Source organism: Mytilus galloprovincialis, chromosome 11 (assembly GCF_965363235.1).
Source record: "Mytilus galloprovincialis chromosome 11, xbMytGall1.hap1.1, whole genome shotgun sequence".
NCBI lineage: Eukaryota > Metazoa > Mollusca > Bivalvia > Mytilida > Mytilidae > Mytilus > Mytilus galloprovincialis.
In genome coordinates, this window is record NC_134848.1 from 49246322 (window position 1) to 49272562 (window position 26241).

Genomic DNA, 26241 nt, shown 5'->3' on the forward strand with positions numbered 1-26241 from the left:
GTTACTTCTTCTATCGGTAATCCCTAATTTCGCTTAATCATATATATACAAATAAGCTCAAGATTGAGGTCATATTAAACGAGTTTCCGGTAAAAAATAATCAGAGATTTTAGGTACGAGACAAAAAACAAAAAAAACTAAAATATGATTTGTATGGCCCTGCAACATAGTTGTCGGAGCCATATAGTTATACCCTTGTCCGTAATTCCGAAATTCCGTAATTTCGATATGCCGAAATTCCGTAATTCCGAAATTCCGTAATTCCGAAATTCCATAATTCCGTAATTCCGTCATGTCGGTGCCATATAGTTTTACCCTTGTCCGTAATTCCGTAATTCCGTAATTCCGAAATTCCGTAATTCCGTCATTCCGCCAAAAACATTATACGGAGTTGTTTTCTAAACGCCTTCAAATATTGGGATAATTTTTGGGATGTGAATTAAACATGATCAGATACAGATCAAGTTTAAGTTTCGTTCCGCCCCGCTAATTTTTGCCGAAATTACAGGCTTTGGAGTTTGATAAATTGTTGAAATTCACAGTTATACGGACTTTTTTTCTAAACTCTTTCAGATATTGGGATGATTTTAGGTATGTGAGTTAATCAAGATGAGTTCCAGATCAAGTTTAAGTTTTGTTTTCCACTCGGCTAATTTTTTCCGAAAAATTACGTGCTATGGACTACGATAAATTATTGAAAATCACAGTTATACATGTACATGTACAGACTTTTTTCCTAAACGCTTTCAGATATTGGGCCGTTTTTTGGTATGTGAGTCACTCATGATGAATTACAGATCAAGTTTAAGTTGCGTTCAGCTCCGCTAATTTTTGCCAAAATTATAGCTTTACAACTTTGAAAATTGTTGAAAATCACAGTTATGCGGACTTTTGTTCTATACGCATCCAGATTTTGAGCTGATTTTTTATATGTAAGACTACCATCATGTTTGTTTCCACGTGTGTTATTGATATTGCAGATATTTTAACTTTTTGAGACGGGGTCATTTGTGTCGCTTTGACACTTCTAGTTTTTTGTTGAATTATTAAGGAAAGTGAATGTCCACATGCGTTATTGAAATTGCAGATTTTTCAACTTTTTGAGACGGGGCCATTTAATTGTGTCTAGTTTTTTGTTGAATTATTAAGGAAAGTGAAATACTCAAACTAAACCTGCTACTTAAAGCGAATTACTATTTCACTTTCATTAATTTGCTTGAAGTAGCTAGTTTAGTTCGATCTTGACGATATAATCTAACAAACATCGATGATGAATTATTCCGTATTCAATTTACCATCCATTTTACCCCCTTTTAAGTGCAGTTAATTCAAGTATAACCTAAGCGTGATCAGCTATTTAGTGACAGTTTTTACTAATCAAGTCAGTATATAATTGGAATGCTAGGGTGAACCCCCTTCCTAACTTGATTCGGATGTTTGTTTGGATTAATGGGTAATCCCAGCCGTGCAGATTAAATGATATTCATGTTTACCGATTTGGTTGGTCCAATACATAACAAAATTAAAAATTACATTAAATAAACCGTTTGGTTGTTTGTGTGAAATTTATTCACAATTTGATCTAAGTTGTCCGAGTGAACTTATAAAACGACATAAACGATTCAGAAGTTTCCATATGATACATGTATCTCACACAATTTTGGTTTCGTGTAATGTACTTTTAAATCGGTGTTAGACAAATTTGGAAATGGTTGTTGAGTATAGATTGATTGCTCTCCTTTCCCTAATGAATATGATTTGTTGAAGAGACATGTACTAAAATTCACATTGCAAAGTTAACAACAACAACAAAAACTGTTTTCCAATCTTCCGCTCCACTAAAATTTGTTTACATACATAATAATTATACATATTCATTCTGAAGACGTGTCCTATGAAAACGAAATCAGATCGCACTCCAACCAACTAGTATAAAGATGTGGGTGTGTTAACACTTACTGTAATACACACATATGAATCATCAAAATGGATTTAAAACTGTCTTCAACTGTCGTATAAATTCCACTGAAAACAAAAGTAATCCGAATCATGTTTTAGCTCTTTTGGAAATTTTATGAGATTACAAAAAATTGTTTTATTTAAATTGCGTAATTGCCAGGTCAGATTAAAACAGAGGGACGAAGAAGACGAACGCCCCTTTGTTTTGATAATACATGATTGGGGGAGATAACTGCATGTTAAGCATCGACGGCATCAATTTGGGATTTGGTGGTCGCAATTTAAGTTTACCGTCGACGTTATTACGGAGCCAGTAAACGGGTATTTGATTAGCATACTTGTTAGACTTTTATTATAAAATTTCTAAATAGCACTGATTTCGAATAATTAAGTGCAGGTAACAACCTCGGTTATATATTGAACAGATATATCATGTTAAGGAGGGGTATTTGCGAAAAATACCAGTCGAGAGAATGTTAAATTTCACGAGCCGTAAGGCGAGGGAAATTCATTCTCAAGACTGGTATTTTTCGCAAATACCCCTCAATAACATGATATATCTGTTTAATTACACCGAATGTTAATGTACTAAAACGCATTGATGATCGTGACGTTACAAGCGTCCAGTCGGATAGAGTATTTTTTGGCAAATACCACGGCAGAGAGGGTAAAAAAGGCATATCCTTTTAGCAAATACCCCGACGGCGTTAAAAATGAACGATCTTCATTTGATAACAGTAAATTGGTGAAAAAAACACTGGCTATTAACCAATCAAAACCCCGGATTCTTACATAAGGTGTAATTAGGCTATTTAATATCAGGGGATAATTGTAAATTTCATCCTTGTCTGGTAAATTACATGTAATAACAGTATTTATAGACGTAATGACATGTAATCCCGAAAATAATTAACATACATTTAGTACGTTATTTCTACTATCGGTAATCTCTAATTTCGCTTAATCATATATACAAATAAGTTCTAGATTGAGGTCAAACGAAATCAGATCGCACTCCAAACACCTAGTTTAAAAATGTGTGTGTTTTAAAACTTACTTTATTACACACACATGCATCATCAAAATGGATTTAAAACTGTCTTCAACTGTCGTATAAATTCCACTGAAAACAAAAGTAATCCGAATCATGTTTTACATGTAGCTCTTTTGGAAATTTTATGAGATTACAAAAAAAATGTTTTATTTAAATTGCGTAATTGCCACGTCAGATTAAAACAGAGGGACGAAGAAGGCGTACGCCCCTTTGTTTTGATAATACATAATTGGGGGGGGGGGGGAACTGTATGTTAAGCACTGACGGCATCAATTTGGGATTTGGTGGTCGCAAATTAAGTTTACAGGCGACGTTATTACGTATCCAGTAAAAGGGTATTTGCGACCATCAAATCACCAATTGACGCCGTCGGAGCTTAAAATACGATGGATCAAAACTGCGTATACAATTTATCAACTAGATACCCTAAGGCACATTTAGTTTAAATTTGAAGGTATTTGGCCCTGTAGTTTCTGAGGAGAAGATTTTTAAAATAGTTTACGACGACAGACGACGGACGACGACGGAGGCTAAGGTATGGCTTAAGCTCAGATGATGCCCTTCGGGTCCCAATTAGCTAAAAGGTGATTTACAGCTGTTTGAAAGAGGTCCAAAAGTGACAATTTTTTGTTTATCCCCGTCACCGTTTGAGTGTTAAAATAAATGGTATCACTGGTTATCAAGTAAATTTTAAAACAAAACACGCTGTATAATGTATTTACTGTATAATGTGTTTACTGTATGTTGTTTTGTCTGTGTTATTTCTTGCACGTAGTAGTATGCATGATCCCTGACACAAAATACGTACATGCACAACAAGAAATACAAAAGCAATAGAACGGCGCTTGTCTCTCTAGGTTTGAGATGGCCAATATCACCTAGTGTGCAGCGTATCACCATATCTTAAAAAAATATACGGACAAGAATCTTCTTATCTTTATATATATTGTTAACATCTGTATCATTTGGTCTCTGGTTGGAAGTTGTCTCATCTGTAAGCATACAAATCTTGTTATTTTGACGTTATATAAAATTGAAAAATGGAAATGGGGAATGTGCCAAAGACCATAGAAAAAAACAACAGCAGAAGGTCACCAACAGGTCTTCAATGTAGCGAGAAATTCCCGAACCCGGAGGCGTAACACGTATAAATACAATGTATCATACAAGTTGAATCAGATGACATTTTTAATTATAGACAGAACTACTGTTCTCCTTTGTGCTCGTTTGATAAATATTATACGAGACTTTTGATTCTAATTCACTTGATGCTTATTCATCTGTCAGATTAAGGAAAGTTGATTCTATATTTTTTCTTTCTTTTGAAGAAAAATTATCACTTTGATGTTTATTTATGTATATCTTTATCTTTGTGATAGCGATTTTGCTATCAAAGTTATATATTCGAATTTCACTTTTGAACAATCTGATCAAGATTGCTAATAATACTTCTCAAAACAAAAATATCATTGTTCTATAATACGTCATGTAGGTGTGTTTGTGTTTGTCGGTTTAATTACTTGCGTTTAATTGTTATTCAAGGTTGGTATCTGATGCTAAGTTGTCTTACATTTAAGGAAGCTGGCTTGTCATGATTTAGATATTTTGTCAGATTTTCGGAATCCTCTGGTTTTATCCATTTAAATGCCTTGAAAAAATTTGCCCGGTGACCCCCATTTTTCTTTTATTAAATCTTTTACACGTATAATGATAAGCCATTTGTAAAAGTCTTATAAAATTTTAATTACTTTTTAAAGAGTTTTTGAGAACTTCTTCTTGTCAATGATAAAGCTATGAAAAGTCAAGAGAGAATATTTTCCCGCCAAAATTTCAATTGCTAATATCTCGAAAACAAGCACGGTGACCTTTATAATTTTTTTGCTCTTTGGATTTCTTTATTAATCCTCTACCTATATAAACTAGTGTTTTGAAAAGTTAATTACTTTGAAACTGAGAAGCGAACTCCCTTAAATAATTGTAAGTTAACTCTATCCAAATAGAACAAAAATGATATTGGGTATACATGATCTATAACACAAAATAAGTGCATGCACACCAACTTACACAAAAGCAGAGAAAACAGCGCCAAATTCGGTGAATAAAATAAAATTAAGCCATTCCAAATTTAAGATGGTCGATAGCACCAAGGTTCATCGTATTGCCATAGTTTCTCAACACTAAGAAAAAGAATGGAAATGTCATTATAAGCGTCTGTATATATCTTACAAGTCAGACGGACGAATTCTATGGTTCCTCGCATTTATTGCTAGTCTTGAGATATATATATTTAAATTGGCATACAGTAAACGTATATGCAAAAACACAATTCGTTTTTTATATGTTGCAGGTTTTTTTATTTTGTTTTTTATTTGGAAAACATTTCATTGATATAGATTGAACATGCATCAAATATGTGCATGTTAGTAAGATATTTAATTAATTCATTCATCTCAAAATGTTAAAATCACTATCTGGAGAAAAGATGGTTTCCTATTTAGTAATCGAAAAAGGAAAGCAAGTATATATTGCTGACAAAACTAATGACACATTTGTATGTATGTAGTATCCTTAGAGTAGAATTATGTATAGATATTTGAAAACTGACTGAAGCTGAGCTTGTTAAAGCCAGGCCGTCAAAACATTTGTTCCTTTTTTTTGTTATATCTATAAATACGACGATGTGGTAGATTTTGAAGCAGAGCAAACTGTGCACCTTATAATCAGCATAGCTCTATCAAATGACAAAAAAATCTCAAAATCCAGGCTAAAGTAAGACGTATGTACTGTTCCTCGGTATGTTTTAGAACATTGTAATACGTGAGTGTGTAACGTCAATAATCAAACAACCTTATATGAATGTCTTATTATACGCCCGTTTACGGTATGTATTACGGTATACCGTTGTCAATCCGCCCGTCTGTCTGTCCGACAAACTATTCTTACATCAGTAGCACTGATCGAAACACTGAAGTCTTTATTCTAAAAATGTACGCACGGTCAACGCTATTACAACCCTATGAAGTTACAAAAAGAAGTATTCAATACTTTTAATTACATTTTTTTTACTATGATCATGAAAACACGAATTTTATAATTGTTGTATTCAATTCACCTGTGCACTTTATTGTGGGACCACGTGTTACCATGAATGAACAGTTTTATTGAGTAATGCAATTGCTTAAGGAATAAGACGTCATGTGCAGTTAGCCAATCAGAATAAAGTATTATAATGAAACATGTAAATATTTGATAATGATACACTATGTTATACTATTGTGTGATATTGTAAATAACTCTACTCATCAATGTGAGAGGGTTAGCGCTATAAAACCAGGTTTAATCCACCATTTTCTACATTTGAAAATGCATGTACCAAGTCAGGAATATATGACAGTTCTTGTCCATTCGTTTTTGATGCGTTTTGTTATTTTATTTTGCCATGTGATTATGGACTTTCCGAATTGATTTTCCTCTAAGTTCAGTATTTTTGTGATTTTACTTTTTACTTCTGAGTAAGACAAATTGAATACGTACTCGATAATTGTTAAATATGTGATAAGTTATAGATACAAAATGTATGTCATAGCTTTGGGATATTTTGTCCGTGTATCGTATTACAAATTATGTACCATACGAGACACATTATTGACATTCATAGAAGTGACGTACACCCAAAACATTTGTTTTAATGACTTAATAAATGCACACACTTTTCAGTTTGCTGTTCGCATTGACGATGAAGGTTTTTCCTGACGGCTAAATATCACTTCCACGGTTGGCTTGTGAGCAGTAGTAATTTTAGTCAAAATTATATATAAGATTTGGGACAAAGTCGGTTATTTGAAGATAAACTATTTTACGTAAGAACAAAACCATCACGATGGAAAGCAACGTTTTAAATCAATTAAAAAAAAAAAAAAACCACACACACACATATTACGAACTATTTAACCCTATTAAAGCTACATGTTATTTCTTGACGGGTGCCACTTAGGAATTTGTAACTATATGGAAAACATGCACATAGCCCTTGTTTTGCGAGGTTTGTTTTTCAAAATAGTTATTGAATATTGTGACTGCATTTGGTTTTTTTCATTTGTCAACAATGGGATTTTTTATTCTTTTCAATTTATGTTTTGTTCCCAATTGACCGTTACCTCTCTTTTGAAAATGAGGTTCTTGATTAATTAACTCTTCTTTCATTTGTAATTTGTTTCTAAAAATGACAATGAGGCAAATATAAGCCATTTTTAAAAGGAGGTGGAGTTTCCAAATCCAGCCGTACGTCATGTATATCCCCATACGAATGTCTTGATCCTTTCACGCAAAAAAGGAGAGTCTAACCCCGGACCCATCCCCTCCCCCAATCCTATTGTATTGTGCAAAAAAGTACTGATTTAACATGCAACACTTTAAATTAAAAATACATGGTTAATTAACATACATAATGGGTATTGCGTAAGAAGGAAATTTTGATGACCCTTTTTTATCGTGCATTGTGGTAGCTTTATTGCACTTGTTTTAATAAATACTAGATCATATCAACATTTGCCATATGGTTAATAGAAATATCGTGTTTGAAACCTACGGGCCGACTCATATGATAGATTTAATCTTTTCAATTGAAATAACAGCGAACTATTCCTTAGGCTTTGATTGTACACATCCGCATAATATTTATTGTAAATTGGTCACCTTTTGCGATCAATTTATTCATTTTCCAAGTTAGCATTTATTAGTTAAAACTTTGTCGTTGATGTAACACGGAAACTTAATTTACTAATATCAAAATTGAATAACAGTGAGTACAGTCATGAATACATTTTTTTGTGTTTAAAGGTGGGAGGGGTTAACATGAATAAATATGTACGAATACGTTCTAATATATCATCATTTAAAATTGAGTTGTGTGGTTTTGCTTACTATAGTTTCTTCTGTTACCTATTCTGACAGCGGACTCGGACTTTGTTAGACTGAGTTCGACTTTGCATATTGTTGCGTGTTTGTTGATTTCTTATAAGGTACAGGTACAGGGGGAGGGTTGAGCTCCTACACAGTATGTTTAAATCCAACGCAATTTTGCGCCTTTCCCAAGTCAGGAGCCTCTTGCCTTGAAGTCATAAAACTTTTGAGTCAGTTTTTTTGTACTCATTATCCAAAATCAATCAATCAAAATGTTTGATTTCATGTTTCGAGCATGATTTTTGTGCTCCGAGCACTGAGCAAAGTTTTATGACTTCAACCCCGGGTCTTTGTTAAGCTTCTATGTTTTCTTTTACGGGATACGGGATTTACTCGCTTTGTTGAAGACCCATTGATGGTATTGGGTTGTTTTCTGTCCTATGGTCGGTGGCCACAGCGCTTTTATAAATATTTCTTCTTTGCATCACGAACGATCAATGTCAAATAGTTGAAAGTCAAATTTGTATAAAATGTAGATGGTGAAGACTTAACCGTGTAAAGTGTTTGTATTATTTTAATTACATTTAATATTTATAAGCGCTAAAACTTCACATGTTTCATTTACAATTGGATAAAACGCCTATATATAACTCTCATTTATCTTGCTATGCATGTACAGCAAGCTATGTTCTTTGGTATGAAACCAGTCTACAATTGCCAAAGGGAAATAAGTTAAATGTGTGAAATAATTAACATATCAAATAACTAATTGGCAAAAACACCATGATTAAGGAAAAATGTATAAGAAAGAAACCAAGCTGCTACTAGTATTTTTTCAATTTAGACAGTCACAATTGTCAAATCAGCGGTCGTCGTATACACTTACTCGCAACACACACTTAATATAAGGGAGCGACAATTTGATTTTTAGCGAGAGGGGTCAAGGATGAACAAATTTGTCCTTCATCTTTTTTAAGTTGTAATCTCTGTCCTGCCTTTTTCTCCCACTCTACTCGGTTGTCTCTCTCCATTTTTTTTTTTTTAATTTATCCTGACTTTTTTTTACATAACTTATCATTATACCTGTTTTTTTGGCAAAGTTGTTCATCCTACTTATTTTACTTTAAACTCCTGTCCTGCCTAAAGTATATACATAAAAATTTACGTAGTAATACATGTAATACATGTAACTTGAATCAGAATAAAACAGTCAACACGAAGAAGTCATTTACCTGCAACATAATTTATATGTACACATGTTTAAACAAACTAATCTTTTTTTTTTACATAAATAAGGCCGTTAGTTTTCTCGTTTGAATTGTTTTACATTGTCTTATCGGGGCCATTTATAGCTTACTATGCGGTATGGGCTTTGCTCATTGTTGAAGACCGTACGATGACCTATGTCTATGTCATTTTGGTCTTTTGTGGATAGTTGTCTCATTGGCAATCATACCACGTCTTCTTTTTTATATTAGCCTAACTGTTGAAGGACTGTTATACATTGATCTTATATGATAAACGGCACTACATGAACTACACAAGTAGAAATAATATAAGATCCATGTACTTGTTTTTGAGGTTTTGTCCCTTGAAAATTTGTCGGGACATGATTATCTTTAGATTTGTCTTCTATTGAATATAAGCACCTTTTAATGTCCCTGCAACTAAAAATTGAAGGGTTTATGGTTTTACCCCTGTCCGTCCTTCTGTCAGTCCATACGTTCGTCCGTCCGTTCGTCTCATTATTAGTATATAGTCGGGAATCTGATGTTCAGTTGTTGTCGTTTGTTGATGTGGTTCATAAGTGTTTCTCGTTTTTTGAATATATAAGACCGTTGGTTTTCCTATTTGAATGAATTTACATTAGTAATTTTTGGTGCTCTTCATAGCTTGCTGTTCGGTGTGAGCAAAGGCCCCGCATTGAACACCGTCCTTTGAAATACACATAGTTTGTCTAGTTTTCTATGATGATTGATGAAAAATTTGACAATCTTTGTATTTATGTGTATTAGAAACAAATAATACTGACTTCTGATATCTATTGTAGACAGATGAAACAATGGTTAAAGCAATGTTGATCATGCTGTTATTGGTGACAGTGACATGCGCATCCGCATTTCCGGATAAGAGAGCGGCAGTTTGTACAGGGTCCAGCGGAACTATCTATTTCGAGAATTTCTGTGGTTGTATTGGAAAGACACGATGTTGCTGTAAACAATCTGGAAAAATGGAATGCCATAGTCATCCAAACTGTTATCATAACGCATAAATCTTAAATGTTTTATCTGAATTTGAATTATTTGAATTATTTTGTTTTAAAGATCATAACGAGCAAACTAAAGAAGTAACACATAATGCCAATGAAAAATTATAATAATCATAACACATAACAATCATCACTGTCATCACCACCGCCAATAAAAACAACAACAAAAAAAGCCAAAGTATAACATACAAAAAGATCAAAACAACACAAAAGAGGTAAATAAAAAAAGCTGTCAAATTGTTAAAGCAGAACAAATAAAATTGAGAATGGAAATAGGGAATGTGTCAAAAAGACAACAACCCAACAAAAGAGCAGACAACAGTCGAAGGCCACCAATGGGTCTTTAAAAACATCAAGAACCTCCCGCACCCGGAGGTGAGTTTCTCAGCTGGCCCCTAAAAAGTGTATACTAGTTCAGTGATAATGGACGTCATACTAAACTCCAAATATACTAAAATGAAAAATTACACAAGACTAACAAAGGCGAGCTGCTCCTGGCTTAGGTTTAACATGTGTTTTGAGATACAATGTTTGTCATGAAAAGAAAGACATGTCATTCATACATGTAATGCCGCTCATCTAACTATTCATACATATAATATCAAACAACAACTTACAACAATGTAGTGATGTAAATATTGCATAAATTGGTATAGAGGACGAGACTAACGGATATACATGCAAAGTCGCATCCATTTTGCCTATTTAGATCATATGTGGTAAATGTGAAAGACATACTAGATAAAAAAGGTAAAGGTACTCTACGTTTTTGCTTTGAAAAGGCAACCAGAGGAACCTTTAAAAATGTTCGGTAGAGTTTTTTTTAATGTAGGCCTACAGATGGTGTGCTACTCTCAGATCACTGGGCGTTTCAATTTCTAGCGGATGTGGCTTAATATATATATATATATATATATATATATATATATATATATATATATATATATATATATATATATATATATATATATATATATATATATATATATATATATATTCGGAGCTGCCAGACTGATTGTTCTACCGAATGTAATAATCAGATCAATTTTCACTATAAAACGGTATTTTTTTCCCACATGTACATTAGAGTAGTCACTATTGTCATTGCCCAGTACTGCATGATTACATCAATTGTCACTTATTCTTGTTTGAAATAAATAATAACACTACTAGGAAACAACAATTATTTAAGGAATGACTGTAATATTTTTTCAGTCTATGGAGAAATAACATAAAAAGGTTGATATTAAAAAGATAAAAGACATAACATCTCATTTTATATCTGAACTTATATCTCAGGCTAATGAAAATTTAAATATTGACCAATTATGGAATAAATTCGAAGAAGGTAGTAAGTAATAAAGTAATAGATGATAATGTACCAAGAAAAATAACTAAATCTAAGTACACCAACCCTTGGGCAAATAGGGATATAGACCATTTATGTAAAAAAAAGCAACGTAAAGCTTACAACAAAGCTAAAAAAACTGGTAAACAAGAACATAAAGATAAATATAAAACGTTAAAAGCTACTGCTCAAAGAGAAATAAGAAGAGCCCAGAGCACGTACATGTAGGAAATAATTAGCCCCCAGTTATATGAAAAACCTAAATCTTTCTGGCAATTTATAAAAAGCCGAAAAACAGAAACATCTGGAGTGTCACCATTAAGAGGAAAGGATGGTTTATTATATAGTGAGCCGAATACACAAGCTAACATTCTAAATGAACAATTTAAAAAGGCTTTTACTACCGAAGATACACCCTCAATGCAAAATAAAGGTACAAGTCCCCACCCCACTATGCCAGACATATTTATTAGTAATAATGGCTTATTAATGTTACTTAAAAACTTAAATCCACACAAAGCCACTGGCCATGATAATCTGTCAGCATATTTTTTACATAATTTTGCAGAAGAATTGTCTCCATTTTTGACATTCTTTTTCCAAAAATCTATTGATACTGGTAAAATCCCATTTGATTGGAAACAGGCTAATGTTGTACCAATATTTAAAAAAGGTGACAAGCATAACGCTATTAATTACAGACCAGTTTCATTAACTGCAATATGTTGCAAAATTCTAGAACACATTTTAACAAGCAACATAAAAAAATTCTAACAATTAACAACATATCAAATGATAGTCAATATGGGTTTAGAAGTAGAAGGTCTTGTGAGACCCAACTTATCATCAGCATACACAATCTTGCAAAATCATTGGGATATGGTAACCAAATAGATGTCATACTTTTAGATTTTTCCAAAGCTTTCGATAAAGTCCCCCATCAAAGATTAGCCCAGAAATTAGAATTTTATGGTATTAGAAATCAAAATTTAAAGTGGATAAATGACTTTTTAGCTGACAGGCAACAGCAAATACTATTAAATGGTGTTAAATCTTCAAAATTAGCTGTTGGCTCTGGTGTTCCTCAGGGAACAGTTTTAGGCCCAACATTATTTTTACTCTTTATTAATGACCTACCCGAACATGTAACTTGCAATGCAAGACTTTTTGCAGATGACTGTTTATTGTATAGAAATGTAAATAATAGTTCTGATGCACAATTACTTCAAAAAGATTTATCTAGTTTAGTAAAATGGGAAGAGGACTGGCAAATGAATTTTAATCCTGAGAAGTGTTATGTAATTCATATTTCTAAAAAAAGTAAACCTTCCGTTTTTGATTATATATTGCACAATCATGTTTTAGAAGCAGTAAAAGACAGTAAATATTTAGGCGTAACTATAAGCCATGATCTTGATTGGGGAACACATATAAACAATATTACCTGTAAGGCAAATAAAACCTTAGGTTTTCTTCGTAGGAACTTGAAAAAACAACCCATCACTCAGGTTGAGCAGGTACAGCGTAAGGCAGCCAGGTTTGTCTTCAATGATTATAAAGACAGATCACCTGGAGCAGTTTCAAATTTAATTAAATCTTTAGAATGGGAAAATTTAGAAATAAGAAGGAAACAAGCTAGATTAACTATGCTGTATAAAATAAATTGGAGTTAGTTGAAGTTCCTAAGGACAATTTAACAATATCTGATAGACGTACTAAGGGGAAACATAAATTTAGGCAAATATCAACAAATAAAGATTTCTATAAATTTTCTTTCTATCCTCGCACTATTTCGGACTGGAACACACTACCTGAAGCACTAGGTATGTCTGACACCCTGGAATCCTTCAAAAGTGGCATATCCACTCTAACATTTGAAGGATCCACCGTAACTTATTAATCTACAAAGCCACTGTACATAATGTATATATGTTATTGTTAACTATTTTTCTTTGTCATATTATTTTTAAATTAAGTCCATATATACATAGCACACAAGTTCCGGGAAGTTTTACACTCTTACTTAGGAGTCTACTCCCGTATTCGGAAGAAGAAGGGATACTGCAGCTGGCCAATATCAGTCTTATGTATGTGCATGTATTTTTCAAAGTCTTTTAATTTTGATCCAGTTGGTAATCAAACAGATGGATATAAGAACAACACTTTTACTATTTTAAATTTTTGTTGATGGATCTATTGTCACCAGACTATTTCAATGTTTGTGGAGCACAATGCTATTTATAATAATAATTGTCTTGAAGCGCAGATGGACGATGTGTACGAAACACGTATTCTATTTGTAATGGTATCACATTCCTTGTGTAATGTCTGTCCTATTGTCCACCATATGGTACTAACAATACGATTATGCAATTATACCTATTGGCAGCAACGTTGACGTCACTTATCAAAAGGCAAAATCAAAAGTTCAAACACATAAAATGCATGGAAAACAACTGTCATATTCCTGAATTGATACAAATACAATGTATAGTCCTTTTTTCCTTTACGCTGTATAATTTGTGTTAGGTATGCTGGCTTTATCATTTCTGTTTTATAAATTTGCCCATTTCCAGAAGTCGGGCTATTTCGAAGAATAGCCCTGGTTATATATGTATCAACAAAATTTCAAAGGGATATCTAAACTCATAAGCACAACTTGTCACCATCTTACGGTGTTTATATATCTCAGCTTGTACGATTCGCTCGTGTATGTAACAATGTTTTAGATTTTAACGAGAGAAATTTATGTATTACTGAAAAATTATTACACCAGGGTTTTCGATATCACAAACTAGTCAAAATATTTACTAAATTTTATCATCGGTATTAGGACATCATTCGTAAATATAGCTCAACATGCAGACTTCTTAAACGTTCAGGTATTTCACATCCAATTTTTTATGGAAATATTCTTTATAAAGCACAAAGGTGTCAGTATTCACCTCAAAAACTAACAAAACCTTTGCATAGACTTATTTAGAAGGGATATAGTTACGATACTGTTGTCAGGTCATTAAAGATTGCATATTTTGGCGTTAATATTGATTCACTTATAGGGTCTTTGCATCTGAACTAAACACATTTATTCAAAAACCAGTTGTTGGCATGACACGGGTTATGTTCTTCTCATATATGTTATGATGGTATGATACTAAACCCCTAACGGGAAGGATTATGCCTGATGTTCATATGATGAAATCATAATCTTTCAGTCAGTTTAATTGAAGTCTGGAGCTGGCATGTCAGTTAATTGCTGGTAGTCTGTTATTTATGTATTATTGTCATTTTGTTTATTTTCTTTGGTTACATCTTCTGACATCATACTCGGACTTCTCTTGAACTGATGTTTAATGTGCGTATTGTTATGCGTTTACTTTTCTACATTGGCTAGAGGTATAGGGGGAGGGTTGAGATCTCACAAACATGTTTAACCCCGCCGCATTTTTGCGCCTGTCCCAAGTGAGGAGCCTCTGGCCTTTGTTAGTCTTGTATTATTTTAAGTTTAGTTTCTTGTGTACAATTTGGAAATTAGTATGGCGTTCATTATTACTGAACTAGTGTACATTTGTTTAGGGGCCAGCTGAAGGACGCCTCCGGGTGCGGGAATTTCTCGCTAGACTGAAGACCTGTTGGTGACCTTCTGCTGTTGTTTTTTTTTGTTTTTTTTGTTTTTTTTTCTATGGTCGGGTCGTTGTCTCTTTGGCACATTCCCCATTTCCATTCTCAATTTTATCATATATCGAAGATAAATAACTTGCAGGGGACCTGAACACCCCTGTTTTTGATGGGGTTTGTGTTGATTTGTATTTAGTTTTCTGTAGACTGTTGTTTGTTTGATGTTGTTTTTTGTCGTTGCAAGGTAATTTCTTTTTTATCATATGGGTTTGATGCCACAGATCACAAAAAAAGAAAAGAAAACATGCAGAAGAAGACGTACAACAAACATCAGTAGACACAAATCAAAATGGAAAAATTAAGACTTATCATCATACACTCAACCAAACATTTGGTGTGAATCCCTGCGTGCGGGAAGGGTAATCAAAACCTGCGCAGAGTGTGACACCCTTCCGGTTGCTCATATCGCGGATTTTGATGGTGGTATCAATATTTTGATATCCTTAATTTAATCGTTCAATACTTTTAGACTATTAAGACGAGGGTCAATTTCAGAGATCTTTCATCAACACGCTTTTAAGATTTCCGTGCTGTGAGATTTTTTAAAGCTAATTTAAAAAAAATACAATAACAAAGGTGATTATAAATAACATACGTTTAATTTACCCACCGTACAACATGAACAATAATTCACCATTTCATTTTTCATTTTACATTAATTTCGTACAATCCTTGTTCTCAAATGCTTTGTAAACGTTCATCAACGTATACTTCCAATTCCGTTTTAGACTAATTGTTAAGTTGTCGAAGTCGTCGATACGGTGTTTGGTAGCTTTACGTTACTAGACATACTAGAAATTGTTAAAGCCGTGGGTGGTTGAGTTGTATTTGAAGGTGTCGTTTTATTCGATTGAAAACATTTGCACACAAATTGACAGCGTATCTCTTTGATTCTGAAAATATATATGAAAGGGTCTAACAAAGGATTGAGCAAGAGCAAATTATTGGTTGCTCGATTAATATCTCCATTGATATTATCATTGACATTGATGTAGAGACCATATAAAGTTCTGGGTAAAATTGAACAAGCTGTCACAACGATGATACAGCTTAGGGTAATCAGGTTATACCGCATTCGTAACGATGCTTTTTTTCTCTGTTGAATTTGCTGCTGAGTTAAACTCTCAGTTTCATTTACCAAATATCGATTCTTTCTGATTCTCCAAATCGCAACGATGTAACAGCATGCAATCAATAAAACAAAAACTGCATTCGGGCCATCTATAAAAAGAAGAAAGCTTTTCTCTGTGTTGTATTGTGGTCCGCATGGCAATAGTACAAAGTCGTCTAGTAACTCCAAAACACAACGTAATAAGTCGTAAACGTGTATAACTACAAATCCTACTCCCATAGCAATATTGCTTGTCAAAATATTCAAAACTCGTTTTGGTGTTGTGAATGTAGCATTCAACCGATGTAAGCACATGCACAATGTCATCAATAGGGAACATTGAATAGCGGCAGGCAATAAATGAGCGAAGATTAAACAATGGTTTTGATGAAAACCATCAAGACCTATGTCATGCGTATTCATAATAACGGTTAACCAAACATACTCAATCATCAAACATGCATCAGTAATGATCAGAAGAAAAGCCATTTGAAAAAATCTGTTCTTTGCTAATTTTCTTGTTTTTGCTAACATTACTGCTGCCATAACATGAACTCCAAATAATGTTATACATAGTGCTATAATAAAGAATCCTTTCATTGTGAATAGCAAGATTAAAAGGACAACTTAGATGAATTGTCTAATGTGTAATCTACATTCTCGTTTGTAAAATAAGTAGACATTCTTGCTCGTTAATTGTAATATAAACAGCCAATCATAACGGAGATAACTGTTCACGTAGACTTCAAATTAGAAATATAATGATTGTAATTTTCATTTTGCGCTAGTTAACTTTAATGTAATGTGACCAGGTGGAATAAGGCTCAGATAAATTGAATGCAGAACGTTCATATATTTTAATAAATATAAGATAGAAGGCAACGACAGATCTGAAATATACAGATAATGACAAATAAATACAACTTTACATATAAATGCATATGAATATTTTTTTTTTTTTTTTTTTTTTAACACTCAAATATAAATTTATTGCACTAAAGCTGTTAACAATAACCTTACCGCTACAGCTTTAACTGTAAGGTACCCTGAAATGGTTAGTATCTATAAGAACAGGGTTTCATATAAATAAGTATTATTTTCTTAAATTTTATATTAGAATATTACAACTAAATACAATGTTCAATAATAATATAATACAATTCAATACTCTGATCTGAAATTAATGATATACTTTTCTTCAATACATAATTAAATAACGCCCATATAATACACTTATCCGAAATTGATTGTCTGGTGTCAATTATCTCGTTTAAAAATTACATGATTTAAGAGTGTGTGATATCGATTTTCTTGATCGGATGGTTTACCTTGTTTAAAGGTGAGAGATAGCATGCTTTTTAAAGGATGTATGTTGAATTTGGCGACTTTATTTCTTTATATTTGGATTTTAAACATATTAGGGAAGTCATTTCTTTATTTATATTAGTTAAAGTGTTCTAGAAATATCTTCTTTAAGAGTGTTTTATTTTTGGAGAAATTAAAGTTTGAAGCACTTGGACTGTAGTATATTCTTGTAGATTGTAGGATCTTACGTATTCGTCAAATTCAGATTTAAAGAGATTGAATACATTAGTAGATTTATTTCTTTGATTGGATACATAGTATGATTTGTAGATAGCAAATCCTATCAGTGTCAGAATTATATTGAATCCGATATACTCATTATCTGTTATTTTGTAGCCTATTACAATATCTTTTAAGTTAATGTTTTTATTAAAATTCAGCTGAGATAAGATTTTATTAATGATTTCCCAAATTTTTTTTAGAAATTTACATTCGATAAAAAATGTTGATACGTGTCTTTAAGTTGACAAAGTTGACAAAATGGACTAGTGTCGATTTTCCATTTGTAGAGATTTTCTCTATTTGGTAAAATGCAACTTATTAATTTCCATCTAAACATTTTAAGTTTATTCAGTTTTAAATGTTGGTGTATAAACTTAAACATATATTTGGTAAAATTATAATTTATTTCTAATTCATTTTTCCATTTATTTATGCCAATGTTTGAGAGATTTTTTTTTTGAACGAGCAATTGATACACGTTTTAGATGCTTAAATTTTCAATTTCAATGTTTTCTTTGTTTATATTGATAAATAATCTGTTGACATTTACTTTTGATTTGATGGATTCTTCCGTAGCTAAAGCTTTTAGCCATGAGGTTGGAATTGAGTTTTTGACTTTTGAAATTTCTGCTATCCAATTTTTAGTGTTTCCCAGTTTTTTAAATATTTTATCTTGGGCAATTTTTCCATTATCGTCAATAATAACGTTAATATAAATAAAATCACTGTGTATCCAGTTAAGCATAATAAGCGGCTTATTTTGAAATTTTATAAATGTATTACCCCATATAACTTGCTTTCTTATTTCGACAAAGTTTTTCAATTCTGTGTTGTTCGTTTCATGAAATAGAATCCAACTTTTTATTATTTCTAAGTAAAATTCTGGAATGTCCTTAGTTATGTAATCTAGTTTTTTTTAAAGTTTGGTTGTTTAAATTCATTCTAAAAATGAGGAAATTTTCTCCTAATTTATTTAAAAATAGCTTTGGTATCAATGTCCAATTTTCTTGTTTTGCCTGTAGCAATCTAGAGACCCATCTTATTTTAAGAGAGGAGAAGTAGCTTTTTATGTCGGTCATTTTAAGCCCTCCCTGGTTGTAATCTGCTACCAAAGTATGTCTTTTAACTTTGTCTTTCTTACTATTCCATATGAAACTAAAGATTTCTCTTTCTATATCAACTATTTTTGAGTTACTTAAAACTGTAACATTTGCTAAAAAAGTAAATTGTGGTATAATGAGAGTTTTAACTATAAGAATTTTACCTAAAATTGTTGTTTCTTTTTTTCCACGATGTAATCAGATTTCGACTCTTTTCAAATCTAGTATCCCAATTTAATTTTTCACAATCTTTTTTATTAATGCCGAAATATATACCTAGCACTTTAACAGGTTTGTCTGTGAAATCAATTTCATCTACTTTATCTCTACAATGCTTTAGTTTACCAATCCAAATTCCTTCCGTTTTATTTTTGTTAAGTTGTAATCCAGAAAAAGTTCCAAAAATTTCGATTATATTTAATGCTGTTCGGATTTCTTCTTTAGATTTTAGGAATAGAGTTGTATCATCAGCCACTTGCGTGATTTTTAAGCAATGTGTTTTACTATCAATTTTTAATTCTATGCCTCTTATATTGTTGTTTTGCCTTAGTTGGTTAGCCATTATTTCTACTGACATTACGAAAAGTAAAGAAGAGCACGGGCACCCCTGCCGGATACCTCTTAGGGGTCTAAAGGGGGCAGATATCCAACCGTTATCAAATATAGAACTATTTATATTTGTATACAAGGTTGTTATCCAATTTATGAAGGGTTTATTAAAACCAAAATATTCTAAAGTATGATACATAAAATTCCATTCTAATGTGTCGAAAGCTTTCGAAAAATCTATGAATAAAATTGCTCCTTCTATATTAAACTTATCTGCGTAATCTATTACATCTTGTATTTGGCGTAAATAAAAACCTATAAATCTGTTCTTTATGTATCCTGTTTGATCAGCATTCATGATTAAATTTAAGATTTTTTTTATTCTTAAAGCTAGAGTGTATGAGAGTATTTTGTAATCACATTCAATAATGATATTGGTCTATAATTTGCCATTTCTAAAGGATCATTCTTTTTATAAATTAGATTCAGTAAACTTTGTCTTTGCGTAAATGGAAGATGTTTATTTTCAAAGCTAAAATTAAAAATTTCTACAAGCAGCGGTCCAAAAACTTTTTATAAAAGTTTATGCTTATTCCGTCCATTCCCGGACTTTTGTTTATCCTTAGATTATTGACTGCATGGTTAATTCTTCTAACGTTACGTTTCCGTCACAAGACTTACTTTCTTCTTCTGACAGTTTATAATTATGTTTTGTTGCAGAAATGTATTTTTTAACATCTATATCCGGTTTTTGTTTAGTGTAGTATAGATTAGCATAAAAATTTCTTTCAAGATTTAATATTTCATCTTGATCTGTTACTATTACCCCCTTATTGTTTCTCAGTTTAAGTATTGTCTTTTTCGTTTGTTTAGATTTTTCAAGACCTAGAAAATATGCATTATTTTTTTCTCCTTTTTCTACCCACTCTTGTTTTGATCTTATTTGAGCTCCTTTTGCTTCGTATTCATATTGATTTTCTAGCTCTTTCTCTAAAGTGGATATTTTTTCTTTTATAAAATTATTATCTTCATTATTAGATTTTTCATATAATATTTTTAATTATAGTTCTAAATTACGCGTTACATTTTTTCTCAGTTTAGCTTTACTTTTACTGTACTGAATACTGTATTCCTTTATTTCTAATTTGAGGGTGTCCCACAGAAGCCTAGGATCTATTTCATTTTTTCCTATCTCATTACTATGTTTTTGTATAATTTTATTTATTTTGTCTTCGTATTCTTGTTCGTTGAGAATACCGTTGTTAATTTTCCAATACCCGGGGCCTCTTGTTTCAGATGATACAGATTATAATTGTATTGATACTGCTTGGTGGTCAGTACTTTTAATAATAATAGGCCTAATATCACATGACTTTACGTTTAGCACGAAATCTTTTTTTAACTAGGAACATGTCAATTCTACTAGACTGAACTGGATTTTTACGTCTCCATGTATATTGGATCTTTTGAGGGTTAACGTGTCTCCATATATCTATAAGATCATTTGATTTTATTAGATTTTTTAGGCTATTGACTGGTTTACTTGCTTTTTTTACGAATATTTGAACTATTCCTATCTACATTTTTAAGGGCGTCGTTCATATCTTCTCCTAAAATTATTGTACCTATTGCGTTTTTGTTTAAAAAGTCATTTAATTTTTTGTAGAAGCTATTTCTTTCAGATTCTATATTTGGGGCATATATGTTTACTTATAAGAGAATATAATATATTTTCAAATTCAATATTTATCATAATTATTCGACCTTCTAAATCTTTATGCTTGTCTATTAATTTATAGTCCAGTTTGTTATTAATTAATATTGCTACTCCTCTGCTGGAAGTCGTTCCGTGACTATAATAACAAGAATGATCTGATTCTATAGTTAGAGCGTTTTCTAGGGATGTATTGAAATGAGTTTCTTGAATAAAAGATATTTTACATTTCTGATTTTTTATCCATTGATAAAGTCTCAATCTCTTTTGTTTATCTCGAAGTCCTTTAATATTTGCTGTAAAAATGTGTAGGTTATTTAGCATATTTAGATTAAAAGTTGTTCGATTTTTTTATTACGTTTACTTAGTGAGCGTACTTTACGTTTGGATGGCATTTTTAAGGTAAACATTGTTTCGCCTATTTTTTTATCGCTTTTTTTTAACGTGGGAGTTACCCGTAAAAATAATTACTTTAACCAATTTTCTTTTTTTTGTAATTGGATTATAACAATATTGTTATAGTCTGTTTCACGATTGTGTTTTGATCGATATTTAGATGTTAATTTTGAAACAGCATATAAAACATACTCATACACAATTACTACATACTTGAAATATATAAAACATATTGTATACAGAACTATAATAACTGAAATTACAAAATGACACAAGTTTTGCTGTTTACAAACTAAAACAAATGTATGGTTTTGACAGTGAAAAAATAATAATCTGTTTCTAGTTTTCTCACTTAGTAATGTGTAAATATTGTCAAATCTATGAAACACTAGTGAAGTACTGCTTGTTTTTAATGTTTTGCTTTTCGTAACATTTTGACAGTGTTTATTTATTTTTTTCTTAATATTTTCCTTTTTTCTATTTTCAGTTACTTTATATGATTTATGGTGTTCAGATGTTTTAAGAAGAGATATTATGGTAGGTAAATCTTTTCTTTTGATTTGATATTTTTGAGTACGTTTACTATAGATAGATGATCTAATCCTAAAAGGTTTTAAATAGAAATCATACAGTTTAACTTTTCTAATATAATTGTTTTTATCTGAATCAATTTTTGTTTTTGGTATTATCAAAGATACTTCTGTCAATAGTAACATTAGCATGAAGATGTATATTTTAATACAATGTTTGAAAAGTTTTACTTTTCTTTTTTACATATCTACTCTTGTAACATTTGTTTTTAAATCTTTGTTCCATTCAATTATCTTTACATAAAATTGAGAAAGGAAATGGTGAATATGTCAAAGCGACAACCACCCGACCATAGAGCAAACAACAGCCGAAGGCAACCAATGGGTCTTCAATGTAGCGAGAATTCCCGCACCCGTAGGTGTCCTTCAGCTGGCCCCTAAAATATGCATAATAGTACAGTGATAATGGACGTCATACTAAACTCCGAATTATACACAAGAAACTAAAATTTAAAATCATACAAGACTAACAAAGGCCAGAGGCTCCTTATAATTACTTAATACACACAAACATAAATACAATAGACAAGACAAATAAAAAACATACATGTTTTTTTGGGTTTTTTTTTTATATATATAAAATGTTCTATAATTTATAGATTTACGGATTGTCTTTTCCCATCTGGTTGATTGGGAGTTGGTGGGGTTCTTTCCTTTGCTGCTTTTGATTTATTGTTGGGGGTTACAAATTTTGAAATGTCAGGTTGAGTTGATGAATTTTTGTTTGCTTCTGCTGATTTTGATGCCTGTTGTTCAGAGGAGTCACACTTTTGTCCTTCCTTTTTTGTAGACTTGTTAGCAGCTTTTCTTGCTTTCTTTCTTTCTTTTTTTGTTGTTTCCTGGTGTTGTTTTTTTGTTCAGTGACATAGAATGTGCCAGAATGTCTTCATCATCTCCTTCGGTTAATTCAGATTGTTTATCAGTTTCCTCTATTTTGTCATTTTCTATGGGAGTTTCATTTTGTTGACTTTCTTCATTACTTTGCATTTACTTTATCTATAGCTATTGTTGTTTCTTGTTGCTCTTCTCCTTCTGTTTCATATTGTTTTCCACTGTTCTTTTTTATAAAGGTAGGGCATTCAAGCATTTTATGGCCATATTCATTGCATAATCTGCATTTCCATTCATTTGGACAGTTGTGTATATTATGTCCTTTCAGTTGGAATTTGTTACATAAGAACATGTCTGTATCTTTCAATTGACCAAAGTGATATACTCTTGCGGTGTATTTACCTATGCATATGAATATATCATTTTGTAGCAACTAATGTGTATTATGTTTAATTACACAATTGCAAATAAATAATAATGCAAAATACAGTTAAATGACAACTATGAATGTAAACAATTTGTTAATCAATGCTAATGAGAACTGTTCACTAAAGTAAGTTGACCATACTACTATATAAAATACTATACGACATTGAAAGTTAATTACAGGTAAATAAGAAACAATTAAGTTTGAAATGCAATTAGCAAAGTAAATGAAACTAAATAAAATATTAAAGTCAAAAATATTTAACCATAAACTAATTTGAAAAACCCATAAATGTAAATACCTTATAATGCTGGCTACGGCTCTTAATGCTGTTTCTGGTGTTTCTTATTCTGCATTGACAATATAATTAAAAAGTACAATATATATAGTCAATAGGTGAACTGTTAACTAGATAGAACCAGATAAAACAACTATTAAGTAAGGTAGTTTGTCCAGTAGCCAGTGGTGAGTAAATATCAAAGAGCCCAAATAGAGTATTTTGAATTCATTGAACCATATATTAATACAAAATATGTTCAATATAGTAAGATCATTATAGTATAGGGTAAAATAGATATAAACTAAGTACACAGTTTGGAATACTATCAAATAGACAATATGTATATAAATGAACATGTCCACATACTCCCCAGTTAAGTATTAATCGTCTCGATAATGCAAATGTCTATATCCACCTACTCCCTTTACTATCATAATAAATAACACACAAAATAGGACACAAAAATTAGAGACAAAAATAAGACACATAAAAATAAGACATAACTATGTACAACAAATGTCCTGAATGAATTTACTTAGAAAAAATAGAATTTGGAAGTCTATTTGGATTTGTATGTTTCCCGGCAGTTATTCTAGTTGTTCGTCTTGGTACAAACATATCATCTGAACTGTCTGATTCACTGCTGTTATCATTCACAGATTGTTGTATATAACATTTAATGACATCACGACGATTCAAAATTCTTGAAACACCAGCGCCATCAGTAGGTTCTACAGTGACGGTGTTTTCTGACAAACGCACTACACGATATACAGTTGAGCTCCAAGTGTCTTGTATCTTATTTCTTCCATGTACCCCACGGTTTCTAATATAAACTTTGTCATCGACACAAATTTCAGGATTGAAACGTTTCTCATCATGTTTAGTCTTGCGGTATTCAGCACGATCTTTTGTCTGCTCCCCAGCTTTTTCGTAAGCATATCGTAAACGATTCTGATGCGCAATAATCCATTCATCTAACGATTGATCAGTTTCATCAGTCGGATTTGTTCCAAGTAAAAAGTCAATTGGCAATTTAGGACTACGACCAAACAATAAATGATCAGGACTATAACCTGTTGTTGAGTTCTGTGACACATTGTACGAAAAGACAAGTTCTGGTAAATACTTTGGCCAATGCTTCTTCTTATCTGGAGAAAGAGATTTCAGAAGATTGTGTAATGTTCTATTAAAGCGTTCACATTGTGCGTTTCCTTCGGGATGATAAGGTGTAGTTCGAGATCTACTAATTTGGTACAGTTTACAAAGCTGATAGATACATTTGTAACATCAGATTCACAGTTCTGACCTTGATCGGAGTGTAGACGTTCTGGTACTCCATATACACAAAACCATTCAGTCAACAATACATCGCAACAATGTCTGCTTTCTGATCTTTCGTAGGTACTGCACTCCGAGGAAAATTCAAAAAGGAAAATCAAAAATCAAAAGGCAAAATCAAAAGTCCAAACACATCAAATGAATGGATAACAACTGTCATATTCCTGACTTGGTACAGGCATTTCCCGTTCTTGTAAATCTTAAATTTCCTGTCTATCTAAAATAGGGAGTGTCACGAATGCTTTCTCTGTATACACTGATTTCCTTGAAACAGACTGTATATTTGATGCTAAGTCATTTGGTACAACAGTTCCTGCAGCAAAAGTTTGAAGTAACTTTTTTTAACATCCTCATATTTCGAAAGTTCAATTTTATCGTGCATACGGGATAATGCGTCGGCATTGTTATTATGTTTAGCTTGTCTATATTTTACCTCAAAATTGAAAACGGCTAATTTCGACAACCATCTTTGTTCATGTGCACTTAGTTTTGATGTTTGTAAATATCACAATGAATTATTGTCTGTAAACACTGTACATTTTGATCCAAGTAAATAATCTCTAAATTTTCAGTTATTACCCTAGTTAAAGCTAGGAGTTCTAATTTTCTGGAACTATAATTATCCATATTGCGCTCGTTTGGACTTAAAGCACGACTGGCATACGCAACAACACGCAATTTTCCATCGACAAATTGTGACAAAACGGCACCTAATCCTTGCATACTTGCATCAGTTTCTAAAATAAACGGTTCATCAAACTTTGTATAACTCAATATTGGAGCAGTAACTAAGTGTTCTTTCAGAGTATCGAAAGCAGTCTGACAATCAGTAGTCCATTCCTTACCAAATAAATTTCGTGGATGAGTTGTAAATTTTTGAGCCAATTTTTGTAAAGGTCCTGCAATTTTACTAAATCCTTGTGTAAATCGATGGTAATATCCTGCTAAACCCAAGAAAGACTTTAACTTCTTAACAGTTGTAGGTATTTCAAAATCTTGAACTGCACTGATTTTATCTGGATCTGTATGAATTCCTTCATCTGAAACGACGTGACCCAAATAGCGAACTTCTCGTTTAAAAAAATGACATTTGGAAGGCTTCAGT

The 26241-nt window shown here is 32.0% G+C and overlaps 1 long non-coding RNA gene across 1 annotated transcript; it reads left to right on the forward strand.

The window, feature by feature from the left end:
* Positions 1-7700: 7700 nt before the first annotated feature.
* On the forward strand, positions 7701-10208 carry LOC143052311 (uncharacterized). Its single transcript, XR_012971074.1, has 2 exons — positions 7701-7814; positions 9966-10208. It is a non-coding gene; the product is annotated as an uncharacterized LOC143052311 (long non-coding RNA).
* Positions 10209-26241: the final 16033 nt, after the last annotated feature.